The sequence below is a fragment of the Pristis pectinata genome, chromosome 32, assembly GCF_009764475.1.
Source record: "Pristis pectinata isolate sPriPec2 chromosome 32, sPriPec2.1.pri, whole genome shotgun sequence".
NCBI lineage: Eukaryota > Metazoa > Chordata > Chondrichthyes > Rhinopristiformes > Pristidae > Pristis > Pristis pectinata.
This window is the reverse complement of record NC_067436.1, coordinates 17,566,345-17,582,592: the sequence shown is the minus strand read 5'-3', so window position 1 is coordinate 17,582,592 and position 16,248 is coordinate 17,566,345. Positions and strand designations below refer to the sequence as shown.

At 48.7% G+C, this 16,248-nt stretch overlaps 1 protein-coding gene across 2 annotated transcripts in view; it reads right to left on the bottom strand.

Moving 5' to 3' along the window:
- The window catches only part of LOC127585338 (SH2 domain-containing adapter protein F-like), a 180,106-nt gene that overhangs the window by 33,124 nt on the left and 130,734 nt on the right, over positions 1–16,248 (bottom strand). The window lies entirely within an intron of this gene.

The window sequence follows — 16,248 nt, the reverse complement described above, 5'->3', positions numbered from 1 at the left end:
TTATCTTTATTAGTCACGTGTACATCGAAACACACAGTGAAATGCATCTTTTGCATAGTGTTCTGGGGGCAGCCCGCAAGCGTTGCCACGCTTCCGGCGCCAACACAGCATGCCCTCAACTTCCTAACCCGTACGTCTTTTGGAATGTGGGAGGAAACTGGAGCACCCGGAGGAAACCCACGCAGACACGGGGAGAACGTACAAACTCCTTACAGACAGCGGCGGGAATTGAACCTGGGTCGCTGGCGCTGTAATAGCGTTACGCTAACTGCTACACTACCGTGCCTAAAACAAAAGGGCATAGGTTTAAAGTAAAGGCTAAGAGGTTTAGAGGGGATCTGAGGAAAAACATTTTACCCGGAGGGTGGAACGCACTGCTTGAGGGGGTGGTGGAGGCAGAGACTCTCACAACATCTAGACGAGCACATAGATCACCAAGGCAGAGAGGGCTACGGACCACGTGTTGGTAAATGGGCTCGGTGTGGATGGGTACGTGGTCGCCATGGACCCGGTGTGCAGAAGGGCCCCTTTCTCTGCTGCGTGACTCTGTGATTTAGTTCTTCATCTACGGCTTGGAGCAGTGACCATGTGGAGTGACCTGGCCAGTGATGTAGAGCAAGTCAAATACGTAGTGTGTGTGACCTAATCACTTCACTGGTCAGGGCAGCTGTTAATTGGGGACCATGACTCCAAGGTTAATGTTCAAAGCAATAACTTGGACCTTACAACATCTTCAGTGTGGTAAAACACCCCAAGAGGGGCTCACAGAACTGTCTGGACCAAAACTGACTCGATCTGTATTCTTTGGAGCTTAGAAGAATGAGGGATGATCTTACTGAAAATGTTTAGGGAGTCTGATAGGGTCCAAGAGGTGGGTAGAGGTTACAGAGCTGGAGCTGATGGGAACAATTTGTTTCACTCTTGTTGTCAGGAGGACATAACAAATAGAAGTGGGTCATTCGACCCCCCCCCCCCCAAGCCTGCTCCATTACTCAGAAAGTTCCCGGTGTTTACCTCAGCGCCACTCTGCTGTACTAGCCCAATGTTCCTTAATTCCCTTATTGACCTGTCTTGAATATACCCAGCCTCCTCAGGTATCCTGTAGAGAGAATTCCAAAGAGTCACCCTCCCCTGGGTGAAGAAATTTCCTCTCAGCTCTGCCCTGAATTTGTGACCTCTGGTGCCAGACACTCCAACCAAGGGAAGCATCATTCCTGTACCAAACCCTGAACTCTGTAAGAACTTTGTTCATTTCACTGACATCACCACTTCGTTCTTCACCTCTGCGGAATATTAGCCCCGTCTGCTTTATAAGACGATTCCACAAACCATCTCAGAACCAACCGTTGCTTCGCCTCCTCTGTTGCAAGGACTTCCTGTGTTAGGCAAAGAGACCAGACCTCCACACAGTGTTACAGATGTGGTCTTACCAAGGGCCCAATGTGGCAAGCCATAGTACCTCCAGGCCTATGTAGCCATGGCAACATGCCCCAGCTAGTGGCAGGAAGCAGCAGTGACTGTGACTTTGAAGAGTTTAGTCCAGGATGTGTGTAAACGGGTGGTTCATGGTGGGTGGACCACAGGGCCTGTTCCTGTGCTGTGTGACTCGATAAGCCCAGGCCCCCCACTGATGACACTTGTGGCTCTTTTTGGGATTGGACCTCATGTTGGAATTCACTTTGCCAGGAATGAAGTGTCAGGTGGAACCCCGAAACTCAGAGGGCTTCCTGGGCAATTTGAAATATGCTGCATTCAAAATAAATTACCTTCAACATGTCATAATGCTTGACATGTAATGAAAGCATCGCAACAAACATGCTGAACAGGCGTCAGCTCATTCAATTAGCATTCCTTGATAAGACAGCAGCATCTCACTGCATCAAACTGGCTGTCAGGGGAGGAAATGTTCACCTTGGAGAAGGCTAACACCTCAGGTGCTGCGTCTGATTCCAGGGTAACGTAGAACATTCAACAGTAACTCACGGGAACAGGCCCTTTGGCCCACCATGTTGTGCTGAACTAATTAAGCTAACGACAACTAAATCCTTCTGCCTACGCAATGTTCATATCCCTCCATTCTCTGCACATCCATGTGCCTGTCTAAGAGCCTCCTAAATGCCTCTGTCATATCTGCCTCCACCCCCACCCCTGGCAGCACATTCCAGGCCCCCACCACTCTCTGTGTGAGACCCAAGGGATTCAGCGGATGTTGGAATCTGGAGCAACACACACAAAATGCTGGAGGAACTCAGCAGGTCAGGCAGCATCCATGGAGGGAAATAAACAGTCGATGTTTCGGGCCGAGACCTCTGGCTTCTGCCCTCTTTCTTTCCAGTCCCGATGAAGGGTCTTGGCCTGAAACGTCGATTGTTGACTTCCCTCCATAGATGCTGCCTGACCTGCTGAGTTCCTCCAGCATTTTCTGTGTGTTGTCTGTGTAAAAAAAAACTTGCCCTGCACATCTCCACTGAACTTTCCCCCTCTCGCCTTAAATGCATGCCCTCTGGTATTGGGCATTTTGACCATGGGAAAAAGACACCGGAGAGAAAAGTCTCCCCTTGATCAGACCACAGCCAATGTTCAGTGGACCTGCTCCTGGAACCTCTATCACCCTTCTCTGGGCAAACTCCCCAAACTATTTTATTTCCCTCAGTCCACTAGAATGTGCTCCGCCCAACACCCTGTGCTCTCGGCTTTAACCATTTCCGGTCTCTGTGTGTTCATTCCCTGCACTACCAGTGCACCGTGGCTGCAGGGCGCACCATCTACAAGATGCCACTTGTTGAGTCTTCTTCGAAACCCACGACCTCTGAAACTTCTGACAGAGACAGCAGATACAAGGGCAGCTCCCCCTCCGAGCCCCACACACCATCCGAGCCCTACACTCTAGCCTGAGCCGGAAGTATATCAGGGGTCAACCATCACTGCTGGGTCCAGATCCTGGAACTCCCTCCCAAGCAGCATTGCGGCAGTAGCATCATTAGAGGTGACACCACTGTCTCCGGGGCAACTAGGGATGGCAATGGATGTGGGAGACCCATCATCACCTGACAGACACGGTGTCCTCAGATTTAGTGGCAGCAATGAGGTCAGGCACAAAGCAAATCAATTCTAAACGACTTCCAGGAAGCACAAGTGCTGGGTGGTTGTGGACTGCACCATCTACATGGTGCACTAGAGGTTCCTCCCACAGCACCTCTCAGACCTGACCACCATCGGGGTAGCAGCTCCATGGAAACACCACCACCTGTAGGTTCCCCTCCAATCTGCACACCGTCCTGTCTTAGGCCGGCACACTGTTGCAGTGGGTGGAGCTGCTGTCTCGCAGCTCCAGAGACCCGGGTTTGATCCCGACCTCCGGTGCTGTCTGCATGGAATTTTCACCTTCTCCCTGTGACCACGTGGGTTTCCTCTGGGCGCTCTGGTTTCCTCCCACACCCCAAAGTCATGCAGATTGGTAGGTTAGTTGAGGGTGTAAATGAGCGGTAGGATCTGGGGGATGTTGATGGGAATGTGGGGACAATAAAATGGGATCAGTGTAAATGAGTGCTTGATGGTCAGCACAGACTCGATGGGCCGAAGGGCCAATCACACTCTCCTCACACTGAAATATCTTCCCAAAACCACCCCCTGCCCGTCCAGTGTAACCGTCTAAATCATCCCCTGCTTGTCCAGTGTAACCCTCTAAATCATCCCCTGCTTGTCCAGTGTAACCCTCTAAATCATCCCCTTCTTGTCCAGTGTAACCCTCTAAATCATCCCCTTCTTGTCCAGTGTAACCCTCTAAATCATCCCCTTCTTGTCTAGTGTAACCCTCTAAATCATCCCCTTCTTGTCCAGTGTAACCCTCTAATCCAACCCGGTTTCCTCCCACATCCCAAAGACGTGCAGGTCGGTAGATCGCTGTAAGTTGCCCCCGGTGTGTACATGAGGGGTAGAATCTGGGGGGAGTTGATGGGAATGTGGGGAGGATTAAATGGGAGAGGGGTAGTGCATCAGAGAGGGGAGGATGGAAGGGACAAGCAGAGAGGGGAGAGGGAGGGGGATGGAGAAGGAGGTGGGAGGGGAAGAGGAGGGGAGTGGATGGAAATAGGGAGAGGGACAGGAAGAGCGGAGGGAGAGATGAGCAAAAGGAGAGAGAGGGCTAATGGAGGGGAGGGAGAGGAGGGGCAGGAGGAGAGTGGATGAGGAAGAGAGGATAGGGGAGAGGGGAGTCAGTGGGAAGGGGGGTTATGGGGAGCGCAGGGCAGGATGTGAGGAGGAAGTCAGCAGAGAACAAGGAGAGGAATTGAAAATTCATAGCAAGTTAAATATATTAAAAATGCATTTAGCAAAATTAATCAAACGCAGTGAGTGAAAGGACTGACAGACAGGGCAGTACTGAGAGAATTTCATGACAGTAAATGGCAGTGGGGAGGGAAGAAGCCCGAGCTCTCCGATCGAGTGAACCTGCTCCTGGTGACGATATGATGCCCGGCACTTAGTGGGATTGCATCGCCTTGTTACCCCTCAGCCCGTCTCTGTAAAGTCACCGACTAAGTTGAGATAAGACAAGATACCTTTATTAGTCACGCGTACATCCAAACACACACAGTGAAATGCACCTTTTACGTAGAGTGTTCTGGGGGCAGCCCGCAAGTGTCGCCACGCTTCCGGCGCCAACATAACATGCCCACAACTTCCTAACCCGTATGTCTTTGGAATGTGGGAGGAAACCGGAGCACCCGGAGGAAACCCACGCAGACACAGGGAGAACGTACAAACTCCTTACAGATAGCAGCCGAAATTGAACCCGGGTCACTGGCGCTGTAAAGCGTTACGCTAACCACTACACTACCGTGCCTGCCCACAGTTCAGACAACCCATAGATGGAGAAACAGACTGCAACAAAGGCCGGGCCAGCTCTGAAAACATTTACTTCAAGAGCTAGAGACTGCAGTCCTTCAATGACAACAGCACAGGATTAAAACCTGGGGTGTACATTAATCCGACAAAGGCACAAGACAGGTTAAACAGCAAAGTGAAGTGATGATGTCAGTTACCACCTGGGGTGGCCCAAAACATTTACCCCGTCTGGTTCCAGCTAGAACCTTCTTCAGCTGTCTGAGGGATGACTTGCTTTACTCTAATTCTGGGCAGGTGAAGATGTCTGTGCTTGAGTTCTTGTAATGTGGCTGTACAGACACAATGGACATGTATACACACACACACACACACACACACACACACACACACACACACACACACACCCATGTGCACATACACACACACATACACCCATGCATGCACACTCGTGCACACACACACACACGCAGGTGCATACATGTGGACGTGCACACACAGGTGCACACACACATGGACATACACACACATGGTTTCTTGCACATCATTTTCTCTTTCATGAAGTTTCATGAAGAACCCAGGCAGTAAAAGCCGCTTCAGTTGGTGCTCCCCAATCCAGCAGATGGGTCGTCCTGAAGGACATAATGGCTGCAAGGTCACTTGCTCATTGGTAAGTGTGTTACTGTCCCAGGACTCAATGACAAAGTAGTGTGCTTCCTTCATCCAACTAATTCAGAAGACAGCTGGCAATCCTCTCTCTCTCTCTTCAACTGTGAAGGAAATTCATTAACCAAAAGGGTTCACCAACTGGAAGCCTGCGTCAGATGGCTTCACAGTGCCTCATGGACACCCACGTGGACACACTGTGTCCAGACATTCACACAGGCATACATTAGGGGGGATGCACACACACCTGGCTATTCTGATGTTACGCCAGAGGTGTGCTTTACAATGCATCTTAAAGGAGAAGAGACAGACAGACAGACAGGTTATGAAGGCAGTTCCTGGGCCTGGAGCTCAGGCAGCTGAAAGAACGGCCGCCAATAATTTGTGATTCACCAGCGGCCGATTTGTACAGAATCTGTGGAGACAGAGCAGATTAGGTGGGAACTAAAAAGCAAATTCCCATTACCTGAACCAAAAATGAGCTGCTGGAGGAACTCAGCAGGTCAGGCAGCATTTGTGGAGGGAAATGGACAGTTGATGTTTTGGGTCAAGACCGGCAGAGAAAGAGTTGGGGAACGGTGCCAGCATAGGTTTGGAACAAAGACTGTTTCACGTAGCCAATGAAAAAGCATCCAGCCCGGATGAAGGGTCTCGACCCGAAACACCGACTGGCAACAGATGCTGCCTGACCCGCTGAGTCCCTCCAGCAGTTTGTTTTCTGGCCCAGATTCCAGCATCTGCAGTCACCGGTGTCTCCTGTTACTTGATTATGTTTGTAGTGCCGTACACACTTTACCAGCTGAAGATATAGCCTTTGCAGAAAAAATTTACGAGGATGTTGCCAGGACCCGAGGGCCTGAGTTATAGGGAGAGGTTGGTCAGGCTAGGTCTTTATTCCTTGGAACATAGGAGGACGAGGGGCGACCTTAAAGTGTTTAAAATTATGAGAGGCATAGATAAGGAGGACGGTAACAGTCTTTTCCCCAGGGTGAGAGGGGAAAGATTTAATGGGGACCTGAGGGGCAACTTTTTCACACAGAGGGTGGTGAGTATATGGAACGAGCCGCCAGAGGAAGTGGGTGAGGCAGGTACAACAACAGTATCAGTTAAGAAGCATCTGGATAGGTACATGGAGGGGCGAGGCTTGGAGGGATATGGGCTGAACACAGGAATTTAGGACCAGCTGGGTGGGCACCATGGTCGGCATGGACTGGTTGGGCCGAAGGGCCTGTATCCGTGCTGTATTGCTCTGTGACAATGTCTAGGGTAACTATCATTTTTGAAATTTGAAGAAATACTTTCTCTCTTACACATTGTTGCATTCATTTTGAGTTGTGACCACCACCAGAGATGGTTCCTCAATACAAAGGTGGCTATTTTACTACTGTTGCCTTGATACGAACTGCAAATATTTGCTATTTAGTCAAAAGCAAATTGCTCCATGGGTGGCACTCTCAGTGTCGGATCTGAAGGTTATGGGTTTAAGTCCCACTCCAGAGATTGAGCCCAACAACACAGGCTGGCCTCCTGCAACAGTGCCGAGGGAGTGCTGTACTGTCTTATCTGGAGGTTCATCTGCTCTTCTGGGTGAATGTAAAAGATGCCACTTCAAAGAAGAGCAGTTTTCCTCAGGGTTCTGGAGTAATAGTTACCCCTCAACCAGCTTCACAGCAACAGATTATCTGGTCGTTAACTCATTGCTGTTCATGGGAGCTTGCTGTGCGCAAACTGGCTGCCATGTTTCTGATGTTACAACAGGGACCACACACTTTATCAGCTGTAAAATGCCTTGGGAGGTCTTTGAAGGAATAAAGAGCCTGATAAAAATGCAAGACTTTCATTTAAGATCAACAGGTTTTACCGTGTGCTATCAGCCAATGAAATGGGACCTGATAGGCATGTCTTGCTGGCTGTCCAGTTAAAAGAAGATTTAAAATATTTACTTTAATTGCCCTTGAAATTGGCTGGAGTTAGTTAATGAGTTTTTTTTAATATGGGCGGGATATACTGACACTACTGTATCCCTTGCGCAGGGAATGGGCAATTCTTCAAGTTTGATAACCAGATGACTGGAAGTGACTGAGGTTGATTTTGGCAAGTTATTGTCCTCCATTCACAAAGTATTGGAGAAATTACTGATTTTATTGCTGTAATTTCTGTTTCCTTCACACTAAGAATTGTTTTCTGAGTAAATTACTATTCAAGAGACTTATTGCTCCAGATCAGATGCCTTGAGCCACCTCACCTAATTGGCTGACACATAAATCAGGAGCTGGTGCCCCCAGCAGCCCCCCCCCCGGTGGCTAGAAGCTGTAAGTACACCGTGACAGTTGACATTACAAAACTCAATGGGAAATGCTGACAAGATACTCTCCAAAATACATGTAACAGTTCTTTGAAAATGAGAAAAATGTGTTTTTTTTATTAGTTTCTTGGACTTGTTTGGTGCAGAAGACGAATTGTTCTCCTGGAAGACTGCGGAGGGTGAGCAACCCTGGACAACGATCAGCTGTTTCTCAAATACACATCGAATGAGAGGAAGTTGTGACTGAGAAACTTGTCCATTAACTTCCAATCTCTCTCACCCTCTCTCCCTAACCTATCTCCCTCTCGCTCCCACTTTCTGCCTCTGACACCATTCCCTGCACTGGCTCTCTGCCTCCAATCCCCCCTGCCTCTGATCCCCCTCCCTCTCGCACTTTCTGTCTCCAATTGCCCCCCTCCAATTCTCTATTCCTCCAATCCCCCCTTTCACACTCTCTCTCTCTCTCTCTGCCTCTGCTTCCATGTCCATCCCCCCTGCTCTACCCTGTCTCACTGTCATACCTGGGTTTATCTATATTATTGACCCAACTATTAAACTTTACCCCCCTCACCACCCCCCCCCCCCACCTTTCACCAAGCTTTTGATCACCTCCCTTCATCTGCCTTAGCATCAGGGTTTAGAACATAGAACAGTACAGCACAGTGCAGGCCCTTTGACCCACCATGTTGTGCCGACCTATATAAACCTACTCCACAATCGATCTATCCCTTCCCTCCCACACAGCCCATAACCCTCCATTTTTCTATCATCCATGTGCCTACCTAAGATTCTCTTAAATGTCCCTGTTGTATCAGCCTCTACCACCACCCCCGGCAGTGTGTTCCAGGCACCCACCACTGTCTGTGAAAACCCTACCTCTGACATATCCCCTAGACTTCCCTCCACTCACCTTAATCGGTTTGTTTGGTAATGTTCCTATGCAGGGTTTTGCAACTTTTTTTTATTACGTTAAAGGTGCCATATAAATGCAAGTTGTTGTTGAACTGCGAGTACTTGGTGAGGGGTGGGGGTCAGAGGGACAAGGGGGTTGGAGGGAATTGAGAGAGAATGAGTGTGTGCAATGTGTAGTCTCGCTTTGGTCACCGATCGTATTAATTGACCTATCAAAGGAGTTGAAGTGTATGTAAGTGGAACCCCAGCAGGGAGTTGCTCAGGATGCACAGCACAGAGGATGAACTCTGTCCGAGGAGATCAGGCTTGCATTCCCCGAGCTACAGTGGAGAGCGGGAGACATGAAACACAATCTATCAGCGTACAATAGGTGACGGATGGGGAGACGCCAGTTGGCCCTGTCTCACACTGGCCTGAAGCTTACACCGAGAAGGATATGAACACAAAAAAGAGCAGAAAGGTTTATTTTTAAAAAATAAATTATTTATTATGTACAAATGACTATGTGTCACATGGTTACAGCAGTCCATTAGAAAGAAAAATACATTTCAGCAGCCTGGAGTGTAGGGGATTGGGGAGGATGGTTTCACATGCTCCGAACACTGTCAGACACCAGACTGTTCAGCAAGGGAATGTCAGCCAGGTTAACTCACACAAGACAAGCAGTCACAGCACACTTTAACCAGCGTGGGTTATACCCACTGATCCATCTCTGTCGGTGGGGGTGGGCTTGCTATGATAGTGCAGGGCCAAATTCAGGAATCCAGGTGAGGGGAGGGGAGGGGTGAGGGGAAAGGGGAGAGGATAAGGTAATGGGAGTAGGGGAAAGGGTAAAGGGGAGGGGAGGGGAAGAGGGAGAGCGAGGGGAGAGGAGGGGATGGGAAGGGGAGGGGGAAGGGCAAGGTAAGGGGGAGGGTGGGAGGATGGGGGGTGGGGTGGATGAGAGGCCAGGGCTAAGGAAAAGTAGAGAAGATGGGACGTGTGTCGGGCAGAGCACAGGTGAAGTATGGCTGGTGAAGCAGCGCAGAGGGAGAGTGCATTGGGGTAGGAGAGAGGGCCGATGGGCTGGGAGGGAGAGAGAGTTCGGGATGGGGCGGGGAGAGAGTTCGCGATGGGGCGGGGAGAGTTCGCGATGGGGCAGGGAGAGAGTTCGGGATGGGGTGGGGACAGAGTTCGGGATGGGGCGGGGAGGAGGCGGCTGTGTTGGGAGGAGAGGAGATGAGGAAGAAGCAGGCGGGGAGGGTTGGGTTGGTATTGGGGGAGGGAGAGCCAGGGCAGTGTAGGTAGGGTCTGGAGAGTCCCTCGCGCTCCTGTCTCCTCCCATGCAGAGGGTGCTGCTTCCTGCTGGGCCCTGCGTTCCATGGTGGGATATATTAAGGGATGTGAATGTAGAGGGTATGATTAGTAAGTCTACAGATGAGACTAAAGCTGGTGGTGTTGTGGACAGTGAGGAAGGTTGTTTAAGGCTACAGCAGGATGCAGATCAGGTGGGAAGTTGGGTGGAACTTTGGCAGATGGAATTTAATCCCGACAAGTGTGAGGTGATGCATTTTGAGAACTCAAATAAGGGCAGGATATATCCAGTCGATGGTAGGGCGGTAAGGAATGCTGATGAACAGAGGGATCAAGGGGTCCAAGTCCACAGTTCCCTGAAAGTGGTAACACAGCAGGTAGACAGGGTGAAGGAGGCATGTGGCACGCTTGCCTTCATAGGTCGGGGCACAGGATATAAAAACTAGGACGTCATGTTGCAACTTTAGGAAACAATGGTTAGACCGCACTTGGAGTGCTGTGTGTGGTTCTGGTCACCACACTGTGGGAAGAACATGGTTGTGCTGGAGAGGGTGCAGAGGGGATTCACCAGGACATTGCCTGGATTGGAGGACTTTAGTTATGGGGGGGTTACTGGGCTTGATTTCCCTGGAATGAAGGAGGCTGTGGGGTGACCCGATAGTGGTGTATAAAATTATGAGATGTGGTAGATAGGATCTTTTTCCCATGGTGGGGAGATCGAAAACAAAAGGGCACGGATTTGAGGAAGGACTTTTAAAGGGGGTTTGAGGGGACAGTGTTTTACACAATCACTACGTTTAAGAGATACTGAGAGAGGCACTTAAACAGGCAGGGCAGAGAAAGGTACGGACCTAATGCGGACAAATGGGATTAGTAGAGATGGGCAAAAAGGTCAGCATGGAAGTAATGGGCCGAAGGGCCTGTTTCAGTGCTGTACAACTCTGTGACTCTCTGACCAGTGGTAGATGTTCTCCTGTGTTTGACCAATAGCCAAACACAGTGCCCAGTGTCCCAATTCAAGTGCACTCAGAAGGTCATTTCATCTGGTTGCAACCAAGACCATAATTCACATTGTCCCTGATCCTGGGAGACTCGACCAGGAGCAAAGACAGTGCTAATATTTTGGCTCCAACAGCCCTGACACACCAAGATAAAATGTAGCAGCTAACTAGCAGACTGCTTGGAGTCCACGTGACAGATAAAAGCCAAATATGTTTTAGAAAGTACTACCACTAACATATACTAACTAGTTGCCGTTGCTAATGGAAAATACTAACCAATTAAATATACTAATTGGAAATACTATTAAAACATCAATTGCCCATAAAACTTTGTATAATAATCGATTTTTCATAAATTCCAATAAAGGGGCATCTGATTGTTCAGAAACAGGTAGACAGGGCGGTGAAGAAGGCGTTTGGCACGCTGGCCTTCATCAGTCAGGGCACTGAGCGTAGGAGTTGGGACGTTATGTTGCAGTTGTACAAGATGCTGGTAAGGTTGACCAGGACTATCAAGTAGTTTATGTTACCCTCTTATAGGAAAGACGTCATTAAGCTGGGAAGAGTGCTAAGGTGATTTATGAGAATGTTGCCAGGATCGAAGGGCCTGGGTTGTAGGGAAAGGCTGGGCAGGCTGGGACTATTCATTAGTGCATAGGAGACTGAGGGGTGACCTTACAGAGGTGTGTAAAATCATGAGGGGCATAGATAGGGTGAATGCACTCAGTCTTTTTCCCAGGGTCGGGAATCAAAAACTGGAGGGCATAGGTGAGAGGGGAAAGATTTAAAAGGGACCTGAAGGGGCTACTTCTTCACACAGAGGGTGGTGAGTGTATGGAACGAGCTGCCAGAGGAAGTGGTAGAGTCGGTACAATAGAAATTTGGATAAGTACATGGATAGGAGGGGCTTAGAGAGATGTGGGCCAAACGCAGACAAATGGGACTAGTTTGGTGTGCACCATGGTCAGCATGGACGAGTTGGGCCGAAGGGCCTGTTTCCCTGCTGTATTACTCTATGATTCTACCACTAACAGATACCAACCAGTTGCCACAAATACAAACGAATTACACATACTAATTGGAAATACTATTAAATACACAAATTGCCCATAAAACTTTGTTTAATTATCAATTGTACATAAACTCCGATTATCTGGCATCTGATTGTTCTGAAGTCCTGATGGTTTGGAATGAGAGTCGAGGATCCAGAGCAGAAGCAGGAGGTGAGGCTGGAGCGGCCGGAGCCGGGGCTGGGGGCTGGGTGTGCGGGAGCTGGGGCTGGGATCCAAGTGTGGGGCCGGGGTCCGGTGTGTGACCGGGGTCCAGGTGTGCGGCCGCAGCCGGGGCCAGGGGCTGGGTGTGCGCGAGCTGGGACCGGGGTCCGGTGTGTGGCCGGGGTCCGGGTGTGCGGCCGGAGCCGGGGCTGGGGTCCCGAATACCGAGGGTCAGGACCGTGGGTAGGAGCCGGGATCTGGAATGCCTGTATCTTTCCCGCTCCCTTTAGTCATTGGACAATTTATTATACCTCTGTGTTATATGTGAAGAAAGTGTGTCTGGGTATGAATAGAAGTACCATCTAATAGTCTGGAAAATCTGCTGCTCCAGTACCACCAAAGCCCCGAAGATGCCGGATTATCGGAGTTTTACCTTCCAAACTAATCGGAAATATTAAGTAAATATTCTAATAATCAATCCTGACTGGTCATTTATCTGTGATTTTATGTCACTTGGAGGACGGAAGTCCTGTTGTCTGCAATGATGGAGCTGAGGCAATGATTCGGAAGCTTGCTCCGCAGAGCCACCTAGCAACTTGATGCTGCAATGACAGTGTGACTGTTGACATAGCAAGAAACATTGGCAGCGATTTACAATGGGAAAAGTTGATCAACAAATTCAGGGAATGCCCAAGGGTTTGTTGGGAGAGAAGGTGGGCATTGGGGATATGGGTGCAATCGTCTGAGAGCATGTCCCCATAATGTGATCCACACATTGGTGTGCTTTTCCAAGAAAGGTCAAGTTTAAATTCCTGAGTGCAGCTCTGGAAAAGTGATATCCACAGTCCTGACAACAGGAAGTGAGGTTTGCCTACAGGAAATGTGCAAATCCAGGCAAGACCTTTCACTGATCTGCAGACTCTGTGAAACAAGGATCCACTTTGCTCCGCAGACGAGTTTCAAATTCAGTTCAAGAACAGCGACTTCCCTTCAACCACTTAGTTCTTGAACCAACTGACACAACCCTAATCACTACAGTTTAGCAACACGATGGCCACTTTGATCACTTTGTGCTAAAATGGACTTTTTTTTTGTTCTAATTGTGTTCTTTCTTGTAAAAATTGTGTATAATTTATGTTTAATTTATGTTTTTCTTGTGAATGCTGCTTATCTGATGCCATGTGCCTGTGATGCTGCTGCAAGTAAGTTTTTCATTGCACTTGTGCACACATGGACTTGTGCAGATGGCAATAAACTCAACTTTGACCTTAGAATTTGAGTTTCTTCAGTGAGCTCCTGTGCTCTGTAGACTAGTAAAGTTGTACATTCATCACCTGGAGTTTGCTTTCTGTTTATGTTCAGTCAGGCAGTGATTGCTGTCATGTATTGTTTGTCCCTACTTATCCCTGAACTGAGTGGTTTGCTGGCAGGTAAGAATCAACAGCCGTGGTGGATCTGGAGTCACATTTACCCCAGACCGGGTAAGGTCAAAGCAGATGACCTTCCCTAAAGGACATTAGTGAACCAGTATTGGCTTGGGCAGTGCAGGGGGTAATGAATACTCCCTCAGGTTCCAGAGCAGTTCCAGAGTTGGCCATGAGCTCTTTGGCCATTCTACACCTGGGACCCTGCGCAGGTAACGAAGGGAACACAGATCTCGGGAGCAACAGACGTTGTGCTGGGGGAGCTCTGGCTGTCGAGCAACATCTGTGAGGGAAAGGAAATTGTCAACGTTTTGAGTCGAGCCCCTTGCACGGTTCCTCCCACAGATGCTGCTCGACCCACTGATTTCCTGCAGCACATCGTTTGTCGCTCCAGATCCAAGCACCTGCCATCTCTTGTGTGTCCAGAACTCTGGAACAGCCCTCCCAGACAATGGACTGAGGATGCAGGGTAGGGGCATGGAGGCTTGGTGGGGGAAAGAGAGAAGAGGAAGGAAATGTAAAGGTATTTGCTGTACAACAATACATGTACTGTACAAAGTGAAGGCATGCATTTTCAAAAAATCTCATTCATCATTAATGTGGATCCCACAGAGAAACGCGAGCCCAGTGTGGACTGATTGTCAGCTACAGCTCCTGGGTTCAATGCATCACGTAACCTTCTTCAGCTTTTACTGAAGGCACGTAGAGTCCATCCAATCTTCTCAGTGGGACGGAGGCACTGAAGGCCCATAATCAATGGTGGAACAAGCCAGAGGGGCTAAATAGCCTTCTGTTCCTCTGCTCGTGTACGTATCAGGGCCATGGAGGGTTGTAGTCCTCTCTCACACCGAACCAGGTGTCCACAATGTTCCTTTTGTTCAGCGATAGCATCTAGTGCCTACTTCTCCACGCCATCCTGTGCTGCTAGGCTCCAGGGCAACCAGGCCAAGACCAGCCTACTCAACACTGATGTCCCACCCTATAGCTGCCCCTATGAAAGGGTGTGCATTTCCTAAGTGGGCTACTGATTTGTCCCTTTGTTTGAAAGAAGTATTTAACCATGAGGAGAGTTACAGCAAAGAAAATAAGATTTGCATTTCCCAAGTACATAACACCACCTCAGGATGTACCAAAGCACTTCACAGCCAAGAGAGATGCCAAAAACACAGCAAGATCCCGTAAAATAATAATGACCAGATAATCTTTTCTTTTCGGTTCAGGGATAAACACTGACGAGCAGAAGTTCTCTGCCCAGCTTGGAAACAGAACCATTGGACCTTTTGTATGCACAACCGTGTACACAGGTTTATGATTCAATGTCTCTGCCTGAAGGTTGGCACTTTTGAGAATGACCTGCTCCCTCAGTACTGCATTGGAGTTTCACCCATCATTCTATAAATTAGCTGGAAATATTAAGTACTTGCACTAACTAACAGTCAGAAACTGCAGAGAGTCGTGGTCACAGCCCAGCACGTTAGGGAAACCAGCCTCCCCTCCATGGACTCCGTCTACACTTCCTGCTGCATCGGTAAAGCAGCCAGCATAATCAAAGACCCCACCCAGGACATTCTCTCTTCTCCCCTCTCGCATTGGGTAGAAGATACAAAAGCCTGAAAACACGTACCACCAGGCTCAAGGACAGCTTCTATCCCACTGTTATAAGACTATTGAACGGTTCCCTAGCATGATAAGATGGACTCTTAACCTCACAATCTATGACCTTGCACCTTATTGTCTGCCTGCACTGCACTTTCACAACACTGTAACTGTAACACTTTATTCTGCATTCCGTATTGTTTTACGTTGTATTACCTCAATGCACTGTTGTAATGAAATTATCTGTATGGACGGTATGCAAGACAAGTTTTTCACTGTACCTCGGTACATGTGACAATAATAAACCAATTTACCATTTCTAACTGGTCAGTTGCTGTGATCTGGATCAGGTGTCTGTACTGGAATATCACTGTGAAACATGAAATATAAAGATCAAGTTTCAAACTTCCCTCACCTAACTTACTGAAACATTGGTCCAGATTAGTCCAGGTCACAATCTTACTTGGCACTCAGAATATCTGGATTATATCCCACCAATGTTTCCACAATTTATTAGTCCCACATCATTAAAGGACAGTCTCGCTTTTCCAATATGCTACAGGCTCTCAGCGGTAGGTGGTTGTACTTGCAAGGTCACATCGACTGGAGGAAGAGGCATGTATCAGGGAAGTCGCTTGGCAGAAGAGGAACACAGACAATGCCTCTAGTGGCTCTTGTTTATGAACACAAGGTGTTTTTGAACTGAAGAATGCTATTTGCTCATCAACTTTTGACAGACATCAAACTCAACCAATCAGCTTTTGACAGACATCACACTCAGCCAATCAGGTTCTCCCCTTATCGTCAATGCTATCACCCAACTGACCATATCCCTCAAACCCTATAAATTGCCCATATCTCCAACTGTAGGCTCAATTATCCACACACTCACCACTGCCCCTTATCCCTCCGACACACCATATTCTCAACCCAATTAACGCATCATATTCCAACCCACACCAACCTGTGTCTCAATATCCTTCAAACCCCATCTC